Source organism: Lissotriton helveticus, chromosome 4_1, assembly GCF_964261635.1.
Source record: "Lissotriton helveticus chromosome 4_1, aLisHel1.1, whole genome shotgun sequence".
In the NCBI taxonomy this organism is placed as follows: Eukaryota; Metazoa; Chordata; class Amphibia; order Caudata; family Salamandridae; genus Lissotriton; species Lissotriton helveticus.
Window position 1 is genome coordinate 69,133,079 of NC_136063.1, and position 18,204 is coordinate 69,151,282.

General features: G+C 51.5%; 1 long non-coding RNA gene across 1 annotated transcript; it reads right to left on the minus strand.

The window, feature by feature from the left end:
• Positions 1–484: 484 nt before the first annotated feature.
• Positions 485–18,130, minus strand: LOC144828328 (uncharacterized). The gene is made up of 2 exons (XR_013610425.1): positions 17,563–18,130; positions 485–726 (listed from the first exon to the last, which is right to left on the minus strand). It is a non-coding gene; the product is annotated as an uncharacterized LOC144828328 (long non-coding RNA).
• Between the last annotated feature and the right edge of the window lie 74 nt (positions 18,131–18,204).

The window sequence follows — 18,204 nt, forward strand, 5'->3', positions numbered from 1 at the left end:
TTGAGGTCTCCAAGTAAGGTGTAATCGATGGAGGTGATAGCAAGCGGGGCATTGATGTCCGAGATGGAGTCGGAGAAAGGTGCTTGGGGCCCGGAAGGTCTGTAGATGAGGGTGCCTCGGAGAGTGGTGGTTGGGTTGACCTGTATCTTGAAGCGGAGGTGTTCTATTGAGTCTGTGGGCCCATCGGTGTAGGTGCTCAGGCGAAGGTTGGCATTGTGGGGGATGGCGATGCCACCTCCGGGAAGGTATGGGCAGTCCTTCCGGGTGATTTTGTATCCTTCGGGGATGGCGATCGCGATGTCTGGTCCTGAGGTGGCGCTTTTCCAGGTTTCGGTGGGAAAGGCAACGTCAGGAGTGGTGCTGTCAAGGAGGTCTCAGATTTCCATGTGTCTGTGGAGGAAGCGGACGTTTAGGAGGATGAATCGGAATTTGCCAAGCAGGGTGACGGTAAGTTCCAATTCTATCAAGTACACGGAGGCGAGGATTATGCTTTATCCTTTCTTCGCTTTATTTAACATTTTCACACAGCAGCCAGTAACATGGGACAAAAAATGTTGAACACAGACAAAAATACAACTCCCTACAACCAGGGAGGCATACAATCCATAGTCCTTCCTCCATGTCTAGCACTTTGGGTACTAAGACCCCTGCTTGTCCTTCTTCGTCCTCTTTCTTCGTGCAAAAATACGCTCAATCTTCACTGGTCTTGCTTGGAACCATCATTCCCTAAAAAGAATAAAACACGATCAGGAACTGAGAAGACACAAAGGACTCGTCCAGAAAACAAAACAATGATCTCAGTCCTAATCTACAAACCATCACGATCAAACATCAGCCAAGCCGCAAAGATGTTTACTTACCCAGGTACGATGTATGATGTACCCCCCCAAAAGGCACAAAAGAAGGTACTTACTGCAATACGGGCGGGTTCGCACCAACGTGCTCCGGGTGGGATAATCCTCGCCTCCGTGTCCTTAATAGAATTGGAACTTACCGTCACCCTGCTTGGCAAATTCCGATTCTATGGCAGGACCGGAGGCTTCAGATTATGCTAGTTTAAAGCTTACTCACCACCAACTGAGCCACATTCACCACCGGTTTAAAATAAAACCGCTTAAAAGTGGAATCTGAAGACCAATCTGCTGCTCGCATCAAATCCCTTAGGCGCGCTCCTAACGCAAATGCCTTAGAGGCCATGGCTCCTCTAGTAGAATGAGCACCAAACTGCTTTGTATCAATGGCCGCTTCATTCATGACCCTGGGCACCCATCTCGCAATTGTAGGCGACGATACCGCTTTGTGCGGTTTCCTGAGTGCAATCAAAAGTTGTTGTTCGCCCGGAGGACGAAGTTCTAGGGTCAAGTCCTCGTAGGTTTTAAGACAATCCACCACACATAACTTTTGTGTATCCTGAAAAGCCGGATACGACCCTACGCGAGTGTGTGACTTAGTACGGCGTCCGATTGTGAAGACCACTCCCTCTGGCGACAAGGTCCATGCCGAAATGTCCAACGCTCGGACATCCGAAACTCTCCTGCAGGAGATCAGACATAGCCGCATAGCTAGCTTTGCCGACAATTCCTTCAAAGAGAGATATCTATTCGGCTGCCAAGACAAAAAGAGATTTAAAACCAAGTTGACATCCCAAAGGGCCGAATATCGAGGTTCTGGAGGTAACAACAACCGGATACCCCGCAAAAGTCTACAGACCAAAGGATTCTCCCCAACTGGCTTTGCATCAAGTGGGGAATGCCCTGCTGAAATTGCTGAGCGAACCGCATTAATAGAGCGGTATGCCAAGCCATCTGAAGCCAATTCAGCAAGAAAGTTCAGAATGTGAACAACATCCGCGACCACGGGATCCAAATCCCTTCGAACACACCAACAAAGCCACCGAGTCCAAGAGGACCTATACCGCTTCGTGGTGCTGTCAGCCCAAGCCTTGGATAAGAAGGACGCAGCTGGCTCCGAAAGACCTGGCATCGACCAACGGCGCCGGAAAGGCGCCACGCCATGAGGTGGAGCTGACCCTGCACGGTCAGATGGTGACACATCCCCTCCGGATTCAGAAGGAGGTGAGGAAACTGGGGGAGTAGGATTGGAAAATCCCAAGAAAGTTCCAGAAGAATCGGAAACCAAACTTGAGACCTCCAACAAGGTGTCACCATGACCACCTCTGCCCCTGCCGACGGATCAGGGCTGCCGCACTTGTGATCATCGAGAATGGGGGAAACGCGTACCCGACTTCCGCGGTCCAATCCTGCAGGAAGGCATCCGTGGCCACTGCCATCGGATCCGGCCTCCAACTGAAGAACCTGGGCACCCGATTGTCCAGACGGGAGGCAAAAAGGTCCACCGAGAACGGCCCCCAAAGGGATTGAATCCACTGGAATATCTTGGGTTCTAACTTCCATAAACTGGAATCGTACAAGTTGCGTGAATGCCAATCTGCGACCTGATTGGTCTGCCCCGGAAGATATTCCGCTGTGACCGAAATGTGATGATCCAGACAGAAGGTCCAGAAGTCTTTCGCCAGGTTCACTAGGGCTCGCGACCATGAACCTCCCAAACGATGGACGTACCGGACAGCGGAAACGTTGTCCATTTTGAGCAGGACACAGGGTTGCACCCTCTCCTTGGTCCAGCAACGGACTGCGAAAGAACCCGCTAAGAGTTCTAGACAGTTGATGTGGAGGCCCTGCTCGTCCGCCGACCACACTCCACCGGTGGAAAAATCTACGCACCGTGCGCCCCAGCCCGAACGACTGGCGTCGGATTCTATGACCAGGTCTGGAACCGAGCCGAAAATCGCCCGCCCGTTCCAGGCCTCCATGTGAGACAACCACCAAGTAATTTTCTCTCTGGCTTCTTCCGAAAGAGGAACCATGTGATCGTACAATCTCCCCCGTCGTAGGTGAAACGCCTTGAGACGTTGGAGGGCCCGATAATGAAGAGGGCCTGGAAAGATCGCCTGAATTGAAGAAGAGGATTCAGAAAAGGGGGTGGTGATGAACAGAGTGTCTGAATTAAGCAGACCACTCTTACCCAGTCCAAAGATCAGGGCTTGATCCATCACCGTTATTTAGCTCACTGCCCCATCCCAGCTCAGAACCTGGCTATATGCAAATTAGTCTGTCCCTGGCCCAGTGCATCATGGGAACAGGGCAGACCAAACTACCAAGCCAATTCTTCACCAGAAAGGAGACAAGCTACCGGGGACCGGTTTCTGGCATTTCAGCCTCGTCGGCCCGGCTTGCTTGAATCCTGATGGAGCAGTGAGCAAGGGACTCATGTCTGAGTATACCCTGCCACACCTATAGTGGCCAAAAACGATTCAGAAAAGGGGGTTCAGAAAAGGGGGTGGGAATTGAAGAAGAGAGCAGGCCCACCACACGGGCCAGATGGCGTAGAGAAACGTGGGACTTCGCAAGTGATTGGCGCAACTCGTGGCGAATCTTCGCCATTTTCCGAGAGGGAAGGCTCAGGGTCGCTTGGACAGAGTCGATCACAAACCCTAGGAAAGTGATCGACTGAGTAGGCTGTAAGACCGATTTGGCCCCATTGATCACGAACCCCAGGCCCTGCAACAGGTTCACCTTCTGCTGGAGATGAGAGGCCAAAACTCGAGGGCATCACGACATTAGCAACAGATCGTCCAAATACACGATCATCCGGATGCCCTGAGCCCGGAGGAATTCCACCGCTGGGTGCAGCACCTTGGTGAAACACCAAGGAGCCGAGGACAGACCGAAAGGAAAAGCGGTGAATTCGAACACCAAGTCCTTCCAGCAGAACTGCAAATACCGATGATGCGGTGGATGGATAGGCACAACCAGATAAGCGTCCTTCAGGACGAGGCGCACCATCCAATCGGCCGGAAGGAGAATGTCGCGGAGGAGATGAATCCCTTCCATTTTGAAATGACGAAACACCAACCAGCCGTTGAAGTCCTTGAGGTTGATGACAGGACGACGGCCACCGTCGGTCTTGCCCACCAAGAAAATATTGCTTAGAAAACCACGGGGGTGAAGCGTTGATCGACGAACGGCTCCTTTGCGAAGCAGCTCGGAAACCTCCTCGTCGATCAACGAGTCGTGGGAGGTGAAAGAAATCGGGCGAGGCCGAACCTCTTGACGAGGATCCCCGTGAAATTCTATATGAAAACCTTGCACCGTTTGTAGAACCCATGCATCTGAAGTTATTTGCTCCCAAGCCTCTCGAAAGGCCGCTAGACGCCCTCCAATGCGCACAGGAATCTCCTGTAAGATACTTACCATTGGAGTTGCCACCAGAGTTGGCTCGGAATCCTCCACGTCCTCGGAATCTTTGTCCATGTGTGGGGTAGAAGTTGCTGTAGTTTGCGGACGTATTGTATTGCCCGCGGCCAGAGCCTTGTCCTCTGCCTGAGGATTGCTGTGAGCCGCGGTCGGGAGAGCGGCCCCTGCCTCGCCCTGCCCCACGGAAAACCAGCTGGCTAAAGACCTTCTTTATACTAGTCTGGGCCTTGTCCAGGGAAGTGAAAGTTGCTACGAACTTTCCCAATTCTTTTATAAAGGGGTCGCCGAAAGGGCCTCCCTGCGCCACGGCCCCCGCCTTCGAGGAGGCTAGATCGCCCAACTTTGGATCTAGTTTAATCAACAGAGATCTCCTTTGCTGTGTGGACAACGCACAATTCGCGTTGCCCATAAATATAATGTCACGTTGGGCCCAATTAGAGAGCACCTCCGTGGGAAATGGGGGTCCCCGAAACCTTCGCCTCCTCGGCCATGTCGAGAATTTGTGTCATGGGCACGATGGCATCCAGCAACTTATCCTAACAGGATCGCCAGGACCTATCAATGCCTTTCCTGGGATCCTTTGTGAACTTGGCCATAAATGTGGCCATCTTCGGATCGAGCTCCGGGGTGAAGGCAATCTTATTCTCCAAAGAAGGTCTGGGGCACTCAGCCCGCAGGCAACCTCGAGCTTCCTTCTCCAAAGGTTTCTGCAACCTATTAGACACAAACCTGGCCACCTTCTCACAAGGGACCCAAGCCGCCGAACAAGGGTGCATGATCTCGTTGGGGTTGAGCATGTCAGAATCCTCCTGTGCGGTAGCGTCGGACGTGGATGGAGTAGCTGACGGAGCCAAGGCCGTGAAGACCCTGCCTCGTCGTCGGTATCCCCCTGTGTGCCATCATCATCGGTCGCAGGGGAAGAAGGATCCAGGGGTTCGTTTAGGGCGTCTGCCGGAGGGGGAGGGGGAACAGAGGAAGCCCCTGAAACCACAAACTCCGACCTAAGGTGTGCAAAAACGTCCACATCCACCCCTTCAGGGCGCTGTTTTTTAGGTGGCGGAGGGTTCTCCTCAGACTGCTGACCCGACCCCCCAGGAGGATCCCTCCGCGCCGCCGCAATCTTAGCGCACTCCTTGACTATTCTCTCCGACAGGCGCTGCTCCATAGGGCCAACCACCTCATTGACCAACCTATAAATGGAGGTATCCACCGCCTCAAAGAACTCGTCATCCCAAGGTAAGTAACCATGTGACTCTTCATTATAATACTCGGACTGGTCCGCCATGATCAGCGTCAATATCTTACAACCAACTGGGGAAAAACCACACCAAGAGTACAGCACCAAGATCAATAAGGGCACCAGAACCCTTCCAATATGGACAGACTGGGTAGCTGCGTAACTAATGGTTAACCCAAAGGATTACACCCAGAACGCGCACGACCCTCAGCAGAAGCAGACCGGGCCAACTGCCTCCCAATGCGCATTCCGCAAGATGCATGAGGTTTTATAGGTGCGCGGCAACGCGCGAAAAGAAACCAGTGGGCTTAGTGCTTTTTACACGCTTCCTCAAGTGCGTCTCCGAAGCGTATGGAAACGCTTCACTACAGACCCCTGCCGGGGCATGCAACAGAAAAGCAGGGAAATACAGCCCGAACAGGCGTCAAGGTGAGGCAGCAGGGACAGGCTCTAGCTCGATGCTCACGCCGCGCGGCTCCTGACTAAGGAGCGACGCCGCGAGAGCAACGAGAGGGCCGAGTCCCTCTAGCGGCGCACTTCCAGCACCGCAACCGCAGGAGGGCGGCCGCGTGAGGAGCGGAATGAACGCTCCCGCGGCTGGGGACCTGCAAGACAAAAGAAAGCACTAGCTAGCGCTGCCCACACAAAGAGAATAAAAAATGAAGCACAAAAGTCAAGGCAATAAAGAACTAGAAAGAAAATATTGGAGCACTTAACTGTCGCCCAAGCAGCGATGAAAGAGAACGAAGAAGGACAAGCAGGGGTCTTAGTGCCCAAAGTGCTAGACATGGAGGAAGGACTATGGACTGTATGCCTCCCTGGTTGTAGGGAGTTGTAGTTTTGTCTGTGTTCATGAGGAAAACATTTTTTGCCCCATGTTACTGGCTGCTGTGTGAAAATGTTAAATAAAGCGAAGAAAGGATAAAGCATAATCTGAAGCCTCCGGTCCTGCCATAGAATTGCAGGGTATAGGCTGTGGTGGAGTTGTTGCTGGACGGTGTATGTGGGACCTGGGTCTCTGCGAGGTTTAGAGAGTGGCGGCAGTTTCGCCAGTTGAAGTGACCCTGGGTGTCGAGAGGTGAGGAAAGCTTGCAGTTGTTGTCCTTGCCGTCGTTGAGCGCATGGAGAGCCGCAGAGCTGTAGCGTATGCAGGTCGGAGAACCACGGTTCCTGGTCGCGGTTAGGTCGCAGACGGGCTTGCCTTTGGCACACCGCCGGTGCCCCGACTGCATGCGTCTGCTGCGCGGCCTCAATTAAGTAGAGGTCGGGAGAGTAGGGAGGCGGACGCGGGCAAATGCGGGAGCACTATGCGCCATTGTCTGCTGCTTTTCGTCAACATCAGCAGGTTCTCAAGTGTGTTAGAGATAGTTTAAACAGGATGTAGTTATTATCAAATTAAGTACTTGTGAAGTCTTTACCTTTCATATTTATTAATCACTTACTGTTGCAAAAGGGCTTTTCATCAAAATAAGTAATCATATTACGAAAACAAACACAAAAGTGCATTTATTATTCATTTCTATTGTCTGCAATCAGAGAAAGTTTGGACCAGGTAAAAGTAGTTATTCTGAAACAAGTCTGCTGTCCAAATTATTTTACCCTGAATTAATAACATATTTGTCTATTTGACAAGATGAATTAAAACTGCGTACTTTTTCATTTTCAGCTCTGTGCTGATCATATTATATAGTAAGTTGATATATATAGCACTGACTATCCTGAAGAGGTTTCAATGCACTTTTACAGGTTCTTAATCAACCACTAATGGGAAAAAGAGAAAAACTTTGGGAAGACAGCCACTAGCTTCAACATCACTGTTCAATTCAACATGGTAGCCAAAAACTTACAAAAATCTTTCAAACCCATATGCAGCAGAAAACACATTTTTTGTCATGAAATATCATTATGTTGTTGATCAGAACATGGATCTAGTACAGCAGATTTACAAAATATGATTCATATCCACTGTAGGAAATATCAAAATATGCTAATAAGATATTTTTTAAACAGCAACCTCATGGGACCAGCTTTACTAAAGGTTATTGCTATTCCTTTGGCAATGCTAAGAACAGCAACAATCAAGTGCAGCAAGATATTTTGCGCCAAAAGTTTAACCACCCACGATGCCAAAACCCCTTTATGTGTCAACACCATGGTAATGTACTCCAAGGAGTCATATCTGGGACAAAATAGTGCACAACTCACAGATTATAGCGCAATGCTTGATCTATTAAAATATTGTGGGCTGGCTTTGCACCAAGAGACTCTAGGACAAAGCAAGAGGTTAAGTGGTATATCAACCGAGTGATTACATAACGCATGTTCTTTACGCTAAAGCACATATCTTACATATTTGACCCCTGGGCAAATGCCTACATATAGGAATTGCCATTGGAGGCTTCCCTTTGCACATTGCACACGGCTGAGCTCCACACAGAGAGCCCATTTTAGGAAGAGTGACACCAAAGAGATGATCGGTGGGCAACAGGTTCTAGATCTGGGGCTGCTCGATTGTTTGTCCTTTATACAACGCAGCACTGCAATTTGTACAACAGCATTCTGTTACAGGAAGGACAGGAAATCTGGACCTCCCCGTGCACTATATGTATACGTGTACAAATTAATGTCTGAATTAGGGTATATCACGTTACAGCAGGATTTCTGTAGGATGTGACCTAGTCATTTGAGCTACTTTTTGTTAAGATGTCAAAAAAGCAAGGAAAAATGCCATAGGATGTGCTAAATAGTTTTCATTTAATTGAGTGGTATGCTGCTTATTTTCTGTTTCCTTGCCACATAATTTGATTTTCCTTGCCTCATCATTTAGTTAAACCTGGTAAGTTTTCCTCTACTGCCACATAGTTCTCAATACCCTGAGTGAGCAATTTTTATTAATTGACACAGAAATGCAGTTTGAGGGGAAACACCCTTTACAACGCAGCCTTTACCATGAAATACCTTTATCACACATCCATTACTGTGCAATGCATTTACCACGCAAGCCTTTCCAACAAAATAATAAGTATGTGCCAGGTAAGTAAGTAAAAGTAAGTGTGTGTACTTGGTACAGGTATTTTTGGGGGGGGTAAGGGTATTTGGTTGGTAAGGGTATTTTTAGGTTTTAGGGTGGGAAGGGTATTTTTACGGTTGACGGTATGTTAATGGTATTTGGATGGCAAAGCTATTTAAAGGATTTAGGGTCAGTAAGGGTATTTGGGTGGTAAGGGTAAGGTGGGTATAGTATATGGGTGGTAAGGTTTATTTTTTAAAGTTTAGGGTGGAAATATCAAACATTTTCTAAGAACATGACCTTTCTGTTAAAATTAAACCTCTCCATCCTGTGGGCATAACATTACTACAGTTCTGTGTCTGCAAGAATGTAGCTGTTAGCACAATGCAACTCTAGACACTGACTCATCTAGCCATCATCTTAAAAACATATTCCACAGTGCATATTATTATGTAACCAAAGACAGTGCAACACAAAGGCTCTGAATTTCTGATAGAAGCACTAAAATATAACAATAGGCATTGATGCCTCGAAGTTATTTGCATAAAACAGATCAGTTTAAGTTGTACCACGGTGTACAGCACCTTCATTCTTTAATTGCAGATACGGGTCAAACGGGAAACATCCTTTACAACGAAACTTTTACAACACAGTGCTTTTACAACGCAGGTTTTACAACAAAAACCATTACAACGCATTGCGCTGGGGGGCGCTCTAGGATAGGGAATAGATTTAATTTACTATTCAACACCTTCCCTAGTGTCCACGGGGACTGGAGTTGGAATAGTAAATTAAACTATTCACTATCCAGCACCCCAAAGCGCTATGCGTTGTAAAGGTTTGCGTTTTTTTTTTCAGAACAAAATTTTTATTGTGCTGTTGAAGAGTTACATAAGACATACAGCATCCCTATCCCGGGGAGGCTGCGAGCATGAAGGCAATAATCACATTGCAAACAATTCAAACAGTCATTTAAATGCAAAAAATAACCCTAAGTCCCCCCTCCCATCACCCCCCAGGTCTCCCACCCGGAACCCCCCTTTCCCCACCCCCTGCACAGTGTCGAATCAGTCCATAAGTAGAAACATAGCAAGGTATATGAAGTGTGTATCTCTCCTCACACGGGCGCAATGTCCAAATGTCTTTCATCCGGTTCATCACGTGCTGGCGGCTCCAGCCATAACCCCCTGTACTCTGCCCACCTCTTCCAAATTTTGTAATGTTTCCTGGGGCAACCCCTGGCCTCAAAGATCGGGCGTTCCAGACCCATAGAAAAGTCAAGTCCCCTCTTCCACACACCCAACAGGGGGGCTTTGGGGTCTTTCCAGGCACGGGCCACGTCCCTCTTGGCCACCACGAGACCCAACAACAACAAGTGGCGTTTATAGACATTTCCTCCCACCTGTTCCAGGACATGAAGGAGGCCTAATTTTGGCGTACGCAATCAAGCCCAGCACCTCCGACAAGCAGTTCCACACTCCCGTCCAGAACTTCCGCAGACCATCACACGCCCAGACTGTATGCAGGAACGTGCCCGTCTCTCTGCCACACCTCAAACAATCAGGAGACGCAATCAAGCCCGCCTTCCATAGCCTTTCCCTGGTGTAGTAGGCCCTGTGTAAGTATTTGAACTGAATAAAGCGCAGTCGTACTGCAATGGCCGCCCCTCTGGGAGCCTCAAGTGCCTCCCTCCAGTCTTCCTCCTCAAATGCACCCAGGTCGTGTTCCCACTTGGCCCGCAGCGTGTCTAGGGAAGTCGAGCAATGTGTAACTAAGGTTTGATAGATAGATGATATCTTTTTGCTCTCCAATTCCCCCATGAATACCTTCGCCTCCAGGGGGCTAAACTCGGGCAGCGAGTCGAGGCTCTCCAGGGCAGGGGCGATAGCGTGACGGAGCTGCAAATATTTAAAAAATTGGGTCTGGGGCATGTCATAGTCCTCGCGTAGCTCCTGGAACGACTTAAGGGTCGTGCCCTTAACCACATGACCCACGGCCGAGATGCCGATCGCGTCCCAGCCACGGAAGCCCTGTAGGGACAGCAACTCCGGCAACTGCCCATTCTGCGACAACGGTGTCTCCCTCGTCAACCTATTCCACCATCCCATTCTACGGAGCGCGTCGCGCTATATTTGGAATACGGTTTGAGTGACCTCTGGGAGCCTCTTCCTCTTAACAGCCGAATACAGTATCGTGTGTAGCGTGTCGGGGTCCATCAGGAATCGCTCCAGGGCGTAGGCAGCGTCACCCCGATCCCCATACCACCATTCATTCAGTATTAATAGGTGGGAAGCCTGATAATAAGACAGGACATCTGACGTTGCCAGGCCGCCACAGTACGTGGACAGAAAGCACGTGCGGGCGCCACTCTCGCCACTCCCCCAGCCCAAAGGAAATTACTAAGTGCCGAGTTCACCAGCTTGAACCACCGCGATGATATAGGGTATGGGTGGTTTTGTAGTTGATATATGAGGCGCGGGAGGGCCACCATCTTAAAAATGGCCGAGCGGCCATAGACGTTCAGGGGCATGCGGGACCACGTAGTCATATCTGAGCGGATACGCTCCCACACCGGCACTACATTGCGCGCCCAGGAGACTCCACGTACGTCTGTCAGAAATATCCCCAAGTACTTAAGGCCGCCTATCGCTTCCTGTAGCGCCCCGGCCCAGGGCCCCAAGTCCCGACGCTCCCCTAGCACCCACAGTAGTGATTTGCGCAGGTTCAGGTGAAGGCCCGACACCTCTCCGAAAATGCGCATGATGTCACGGACCCGCGGTCCAGATCTGTTCAAGTCAGTAAGAAAAAAGAGGACATCATCTGCATATAGTGCAATTCTGTCGGAGGGTCCCGCAGTCCACTCAATGCCCCGCATCTGTGCATCTATTCGGACCCACGCCGCCAGTGGCTCCATGGCAAGGGCAAATAGATATGGTGAGAGGGGGCATCCCTGTCTGGTGCCTCTACCTATAGGAAAGGAAGCAGACACTGCCCCAGCCACTCTCACTGACGCCGTGAGATCCGTGTACAACAGTTGTAAATAGGACAAGAAGCGGGGCCCCAGGTTTAATCGGGATAGAAGCGCACGGAGGTAGACCCAACTCACTGAGTCGAAGGCCCTGTCTATGTCGGCCAGTAGAAGGGCCGCGGGAATCCCTGCCGCTCGGGCCGCCTCTATCGCCACCTGCGCACGCCGAATATTGTGCCGTGTTGCCCTGTGGGGCATAAATCCGGCCTGGTCTGGATGTACGAGATCTGTGATGTACGGGAGAAGGCGATTGGCTAGCGCCTTCGCCAAGATTTTAGCTTCAGTATTCAGTAATGAGATCGGTCGATATGACTCGGGTCGGTCCGGAGGTCTTCCCGGTCTGCAGAAGACCACAATCTCGGCGTGCCGCCAGTCCCTCGGAAGTCCGCCACATTCTCTGGCTGCTTCCAACGCCCTGCCATAGTATGGACCCAATTGGAGGTGAAATTTCTTAAAGAATTCACAAGGGAATCCGTTGGGCCCGGGGGCTTTGCCTGTATTCAGTTCCCCGAGGGCCATACCCAGTTCCTCCGCTGATAAGGGAAGATCAAGTTTAGCCCGCTCGTCGTCCGAAATCGATCGTGGCGGAAGATCAGCCAGAAACGTATCCACGTCACTCGGCGAGAGGAGCTCCCGAGGGGCATATTGAGCCTCATAATATCGTGCAAATGTGGCCGCTAGGGCCGGCGGGGCCGTCATGGGCTCCCCTGTCCCGTCTCGCAGACAAGGTAGGGACTGAGCGTGGAAAGTGCTCTGACAGAGTCTATATAGCATCGAGCTGGACTTATCGCCCCATTGGTAGATCCTACTCTGAGTCGCCAGCCACAGCTGTCGAGCCTCGTCTAGCTGCAACGAGGCATATGACTGTTGCATCAGCAGAAGACGTCGCACCTCTTCCTCACCCCCCCCCCCCCAGCACTGCATCTATTTTCCTGATCCCTAACATGGTCTGCCGCCTGAATCGGGTCTTCCCTACGCTTCCTGCGAGCGGCCGCACACCAAGCAATATCCACCCCGCGAAGCATGGGCTTCAGGGCCTCCCAGAGGGTCATGGCATCCATGTCGGGGTGATCGTTATCACTCCAGTAGTGAGCAATAGCCTCCCTCATGTGGGACTGATAGGGTTCTTGCTGTAAGTGCCATGTGGAAAGACGCCACCTGAACGGCTGCCTTCTCCTGTCCAGGAGGAGGTCTAGCACAACCGGGGAGTGATCCGACAGGCCTCGTGGTAGTATCTCCGTGGCATCCACCCTCCCGACCCAGGCATGGGGAACAAATAGGTAATCGATTCTAGAAAAGGACTTGTGCACTGGTGAGACGTATGTATATTCGCGGTGTTGGGCATGTTGGTGTCGCCATGTGTCTACCCATCCCATTCCCCTCGCCATGCCATTCAGTTTAGTAGGTGTGTCCGATAGCACCTCCCCCCCTAGCCTGTGTCGGTCCATCTGTGCATTCATCACATCATTCCAATCCCCGCCAATGACTGCCATAACATTGGGGATCTCAGCCCATACTCCAAACAACTTTTCTATAAGGGCACCCTGCAGCGGGGGCGGAGCGTAGACACTCCCAAAGACAATCTGCTCCGTCCCTATCTTGCCCTGGATGAACACATACCTGCCCTGTGTATCAACCCACTGAGTTTCATGAGTGTAGGACAGCCTGCGATGCACCAGGATCGCCACCCCCGGGAACCTCTCACAAACCCCGCATGAAACACTTGCTGATAGCCATACCTCTGTAGGCTAAGGGTCTTGGAAACCATGAGGTGGGTCTCCTGCAATAGCAACACATCAGCCCTGTCCCTCTTTCCTTGTCGCAGGACTGCCCCTCTTTTGATTCTATCTAGCATGCCCCGCACATTCCAGCTCATAACACGCATCGATGCCCTTTGCAGGCCCGATTCGGAAGCCTCAACCGCCACCCATGGATAGGAAATCAGACAGTCCGTGCGGTAGAGGCCACACACATTCATCTTGCATTGATAGGACCCAGAGAAACACTGTGCTGTAAAACGCAATCCCCCTCCCTACACCCCCTTGGAGCACCCACCCAACTACCCCGTTGTTCCACACCCCTCCCACAACACCCCCCCCCCTCCCGCACCCTCCACGCTGCCCACAACTCCCCCCCCCCCCAATACCTCAGTAACATTGAAGTACCTGTCGCGGTATAGACAGTCACCAGCCCCCCAACGGGAGGCCAATTACCCACTATGCCAATGGATCCCAACCAACTGTCCACCCAATCCCAACTAACCCTTAACCCAACTAACTACTCTACTTTTCGGGGTGAAGTCCGCCTTCTCACGGGCATCCCCCAACCTGCGTCCTGCCCCCACGCTGTGGGCGTAAGTCATACAGTTTGACGTTAAGCCACTAGGCCGAGTGGCGCGCCTGGCAGGGTCTGGAGTCAATCTTACCAGTCTGGGGAGACGCACATAGTGGATCTAGGGCAGCGCATGTCTTCATGGCCCCGGCGCCTCATCTGCAATGTTGCCCCCTGACGCCCCATCTTTGGGCGGGCGGTTCCTCTGCGAGCGTGCCCTCCAGTTACTCCTGCTTCGTGACCTCCTTGGGGTCCTCGGGGGTCACGTCGCCGAGGAGGAATCAGAGTCTCTGCCCGGGGGGGTATGCACCTTGACCCTCACCGTCTCATCTGTCCATTCAAAGACCTCCTCCGGGGTGTTGAAGAACTGTGTCTTAGACTGGAACACCACCCGCAGGCGGGCCGGATAGAGCAGGGCATATTGGATTTTAAGTTCTCTCAAACGTGCCTTCGCCGCAGTAAAGGATTGGCGCTGTTGCTGCACCAGTTTAGTGTAATCGGGGAATATCAGTATTTTGTGATTGTCGTACATTACAGGTTCCTTATCCCTCGCTTGTCTCAGAATAGTGTCGCCGTCATGATAGTTGAGGAGTTTGGCAATGACCGGACGGGGGCGAGCTCCAGCCGGCGGCTTCGGAAGAAGAGCACGAAGGGCCCGTTCAATTATGAAGCTTCTCGAAAGAGAGTCCGGGGGGAGCCACCCCTCCAGCCACTGTGTTAGGAATGCCTCCATGTTGCCCTTCTCACAGTCCTCCGGGAAACCCACGAATCGCAGGTTGTTTCTTCGAGCCCGTCCTTCAGCGTCCTCGGCCCGGCGCGCCAGGCCCTTCTGTATTCCCTCCATAGCCGCCACTTTTCTCTTTAGGATCACTACATCGTCCTCCACCTCCGTGATTCTGGTTTTAGTTTCCGTTATGCGGGCCACCGCATTGCGTAGATCTTGACGGAGCAGTGTAACGTCGGCCCCAACTGCCCCAATTTTTGAGTCCAGTGTGTCTCTTGACTGCGTTATAGCCGCCAATAGGGCCGCATTGTCCGGGTTCGTCCCCGGTCCCGGCTGGCTTCCAGACGCCCCGGCCCCACCACTCGGCCCTGTAAATTTATCTATGGGGCCTTGTTTTGTAGTGCCTCCGCTATTGCCGCCCCGCGTCATCGTGAATGAGGGTCCGTGGCACAATGGCACTGCAACTGCCGACAGGTGCCCGTACTCCTCCAGTTCGGGACCTCCGGAAGGAGCCGTCGCGCTACGGCCGGGCCCCGGGGGAACGCAGAAGAGAGTTTCAGGATAGCGGTGTGGCCCTACAGCGTGCAGTACTCCCTCAGGTCACCAACCACAACGGCGAGTCACAGTGCGTACAACTGGCTGGAGGTTCCGATCAAGATGTGTCCCGATGAGGGCCCCACAACGAGGTTGCCTAGGCCCACTCACTCACTCCCCCGGGACCCTGGCGTAGACGTACACCGGTCCCCGTTAAACACTGCAGCAAAGTTCAGTTCTGGGCACCGGGAATATCACACACTAACCCCGATGGGCTCGCCTTCAGGTGTTCCCTTCAATAATCAGGCACGTAGTGGCCGGTGGTGGAGAGGGGGGGGGTTCTGCAAGTGGAATGGCGCCTCCAAGAGAGGGGGGTGGTGTTCTGAGCCCCTCAGGTCCCCCAGGGCTCTGGGCCCCGCGGTCCGATCTGGCCGCCGGGTGGGAGCACCTCGTCGTCGATGGTATCCCCCCCCCTTCAATACCGTCCAGCTCCCATCAGCCGCTTACCCCTCAGACTACGGTGATCTAGCTGCCGGGCCAGCTCCAGGATCTCTCCGCAGCCCCCGGTGTATCCCTCAGTCGCTGGGAGCCGGTCCAGGATCAGCAGTCGACCCAAGCACCGCCGCACTTCCGGCCGGACCCCACGGAACTCGGGGACCCGGCCCCGGCGCGTGCGTCAGGGCCCGCTGCGCCGAAGTGCACGCCCTGCGTGCTCTCAAGTCTGCTGCCGGAGTACTCCCTCCACCACTGATGACGGGGTATTAGGTCGGGGAGCCCGCGCCTCAGGAAGCACCAGCCCCAGGCTTGGTCGGGTATCTGTCCGCAGCCTTCGGCGTCACTCCCGGTCTCGGAGAGCCGGCCCAGGTCTTGCAGCCACCCCCAGCGCCGCCGCACTTCCGGCCGGACCTCACGTAACACGAGGTTCCGGCTCCGGTGCGCGGCGAAGGCCTCACCGCTCCGGGATGTGTGCTGCCGGAATGTCCGCTCGGTGTGCGCTCAAAGTGTCACCGGAGCTCACTCCCCACAGCTGGCCAAGAAGGGCTTGATCAGGGAGTCCGCAGGTCGGGGCGATGCAGGAGATTATAGAAGGATTTTGTGTCGGCGGGACGGAGCTCACTTAAGCCACGTCCGAAATGCTTGCCGCCTTGGCCACGCCCCCCAAAAAGGTTTGCGTTTTAATACTTGCGTTGTAACAGCATGCGTGGTAAAAGCATGCGTTGTTATGTCATACATCCGGGTCAAACTGCAATAGTGAAGTAATCTGGGACTCAAAATTGGCCAAATTGCTTTTAGCAATGTTTATAAAACCACTAACAGTTATAGACACAAATAGTCTAAATTCAAAAGCTTCATGTAAATAACGTTTTCTTTTAATAAATAGGGAAAAGGTTACTTTGCATGAAAAATATTTTTAACACAGGATTATGTAGCTTTTCCTGTGAAATGTCTGTGCTTTCTGCTGCTGGCATGAGTTCCCGGTGAATAAAGTGTGTTAAAATGCAGTGTGTTTAGGAATGCAGTAGCCCCTCCTGTCTACAGGGGTAGAGCTGAGCAAAAATATAAACACACTTTATGAAACACAGTTCCCCACAAGGCAATTTTTTTTAGAAGTTGTAAAAATTGACACAAATGTTCCAGAAGTCATTTTTTTTTATCATTTAAAGGACATTGCCTTCTGGGGACCTGGGTTCAGGTCCCCACAGTGCAATCAAGTCCCCACAGCATGAGTGTGTTATCACACCCAGGTCCACAAAAGATACAGAGACCAGAATTTGAGCAGTAAAAACTGGGACAGGTCAGACATAAAAGTAGGATTAAAGCCTTTAGTCTTATTTGCATATGTGGCCTGTCTCGTTTCTTTTAACTCCTTTACCGCGGCGGGAGTTCTGAGAGTGGGCGGGCCGCGTCATCTGACGGACATGCGCAGCACTACAGTGGTAGTGCTTGCGATGGCTGTTGGCCGACAAGCGCACGCAAGGGGTTAATAGTCTTTTAAAAAAAAAAGTTAATTAATTAAAATACATATATAGACACATACATATATGATACTAGACCTGTAAATTTCGTAAACATGTGTATTGTGTGTACACATACAGCAGCACAAACTTACAAGGCTATGTTTATATAGCTTTAGCAATCACTGAACTCCAGTTTGAACCCCTCCTCTCCACTCTGTCTTTGCTGAGAGCAGGCAGCAACCTACTCCTGTGGTGCCTGGTAGAATGAGATCAAATGCTTAAAACCAAAGGACTGAGGTGCTAATAATAGTTTAGAACCCAAGACAACTTCAATTTTTTTTTAAATATGATTGTATAGATTGCCTGTGTATTTTTTTTTGTTTCCTTTTAAACGCCAATCGGTAGATTTTAGCACAAAAATTGTAAATGTTTGAATTAACTATATACAATAAAATGTACTTACTTACTTGCCTGGAAGAAACAAATACATTATTCCAGACTTCAGAGGCAGGAGAGCAATGCCTATAAATTCCGCTGCACAGGAAGACTTGACCTTTGTCCCAAAGACCGGGAGAAGTATTTGAACTTAAGAAAAGTGTCCGGACAATCCTCTGTAATTCGGGAGATCTGGTCACCCTACCTCAAGGATACTTAAAATAAAATAAAACAAACAAAAGCACACACTCTCTTCCCCCAACACCCCCATTTTGTCTCCCCTCTGCTGGGTGCATGCAGCCGACCTCCTCCTGCGTCGCTAACATAAAATGATATTTTTTTTGTTTCAGTCTTCAGAGTCCCCTGTGAAAGGAGGGCATGCATTTCCATTCTGCTTTGCTCAATTGTCCGACCTTTGTCCCCAAAACCGGGACACTTAAATGGAGAATGTCGGTAGTCCACAGAAAACCCGGCCGTCTCGTCACCCCAACTGTCACCTGCCAGGTGGGTCTTTCCCCCGCACAAATGGGGAAAACGTGCGAGAAACACGTCCATCCGTCACCACCGCGCACTGCACGGAGCCCTCAGTGCACCGGCAGCGACCAATCAAAGGAGGCTGGACTGTGCGCGAGGCTACTCGCACCATCAGCGGCAGCCAATTGGCGCAAGC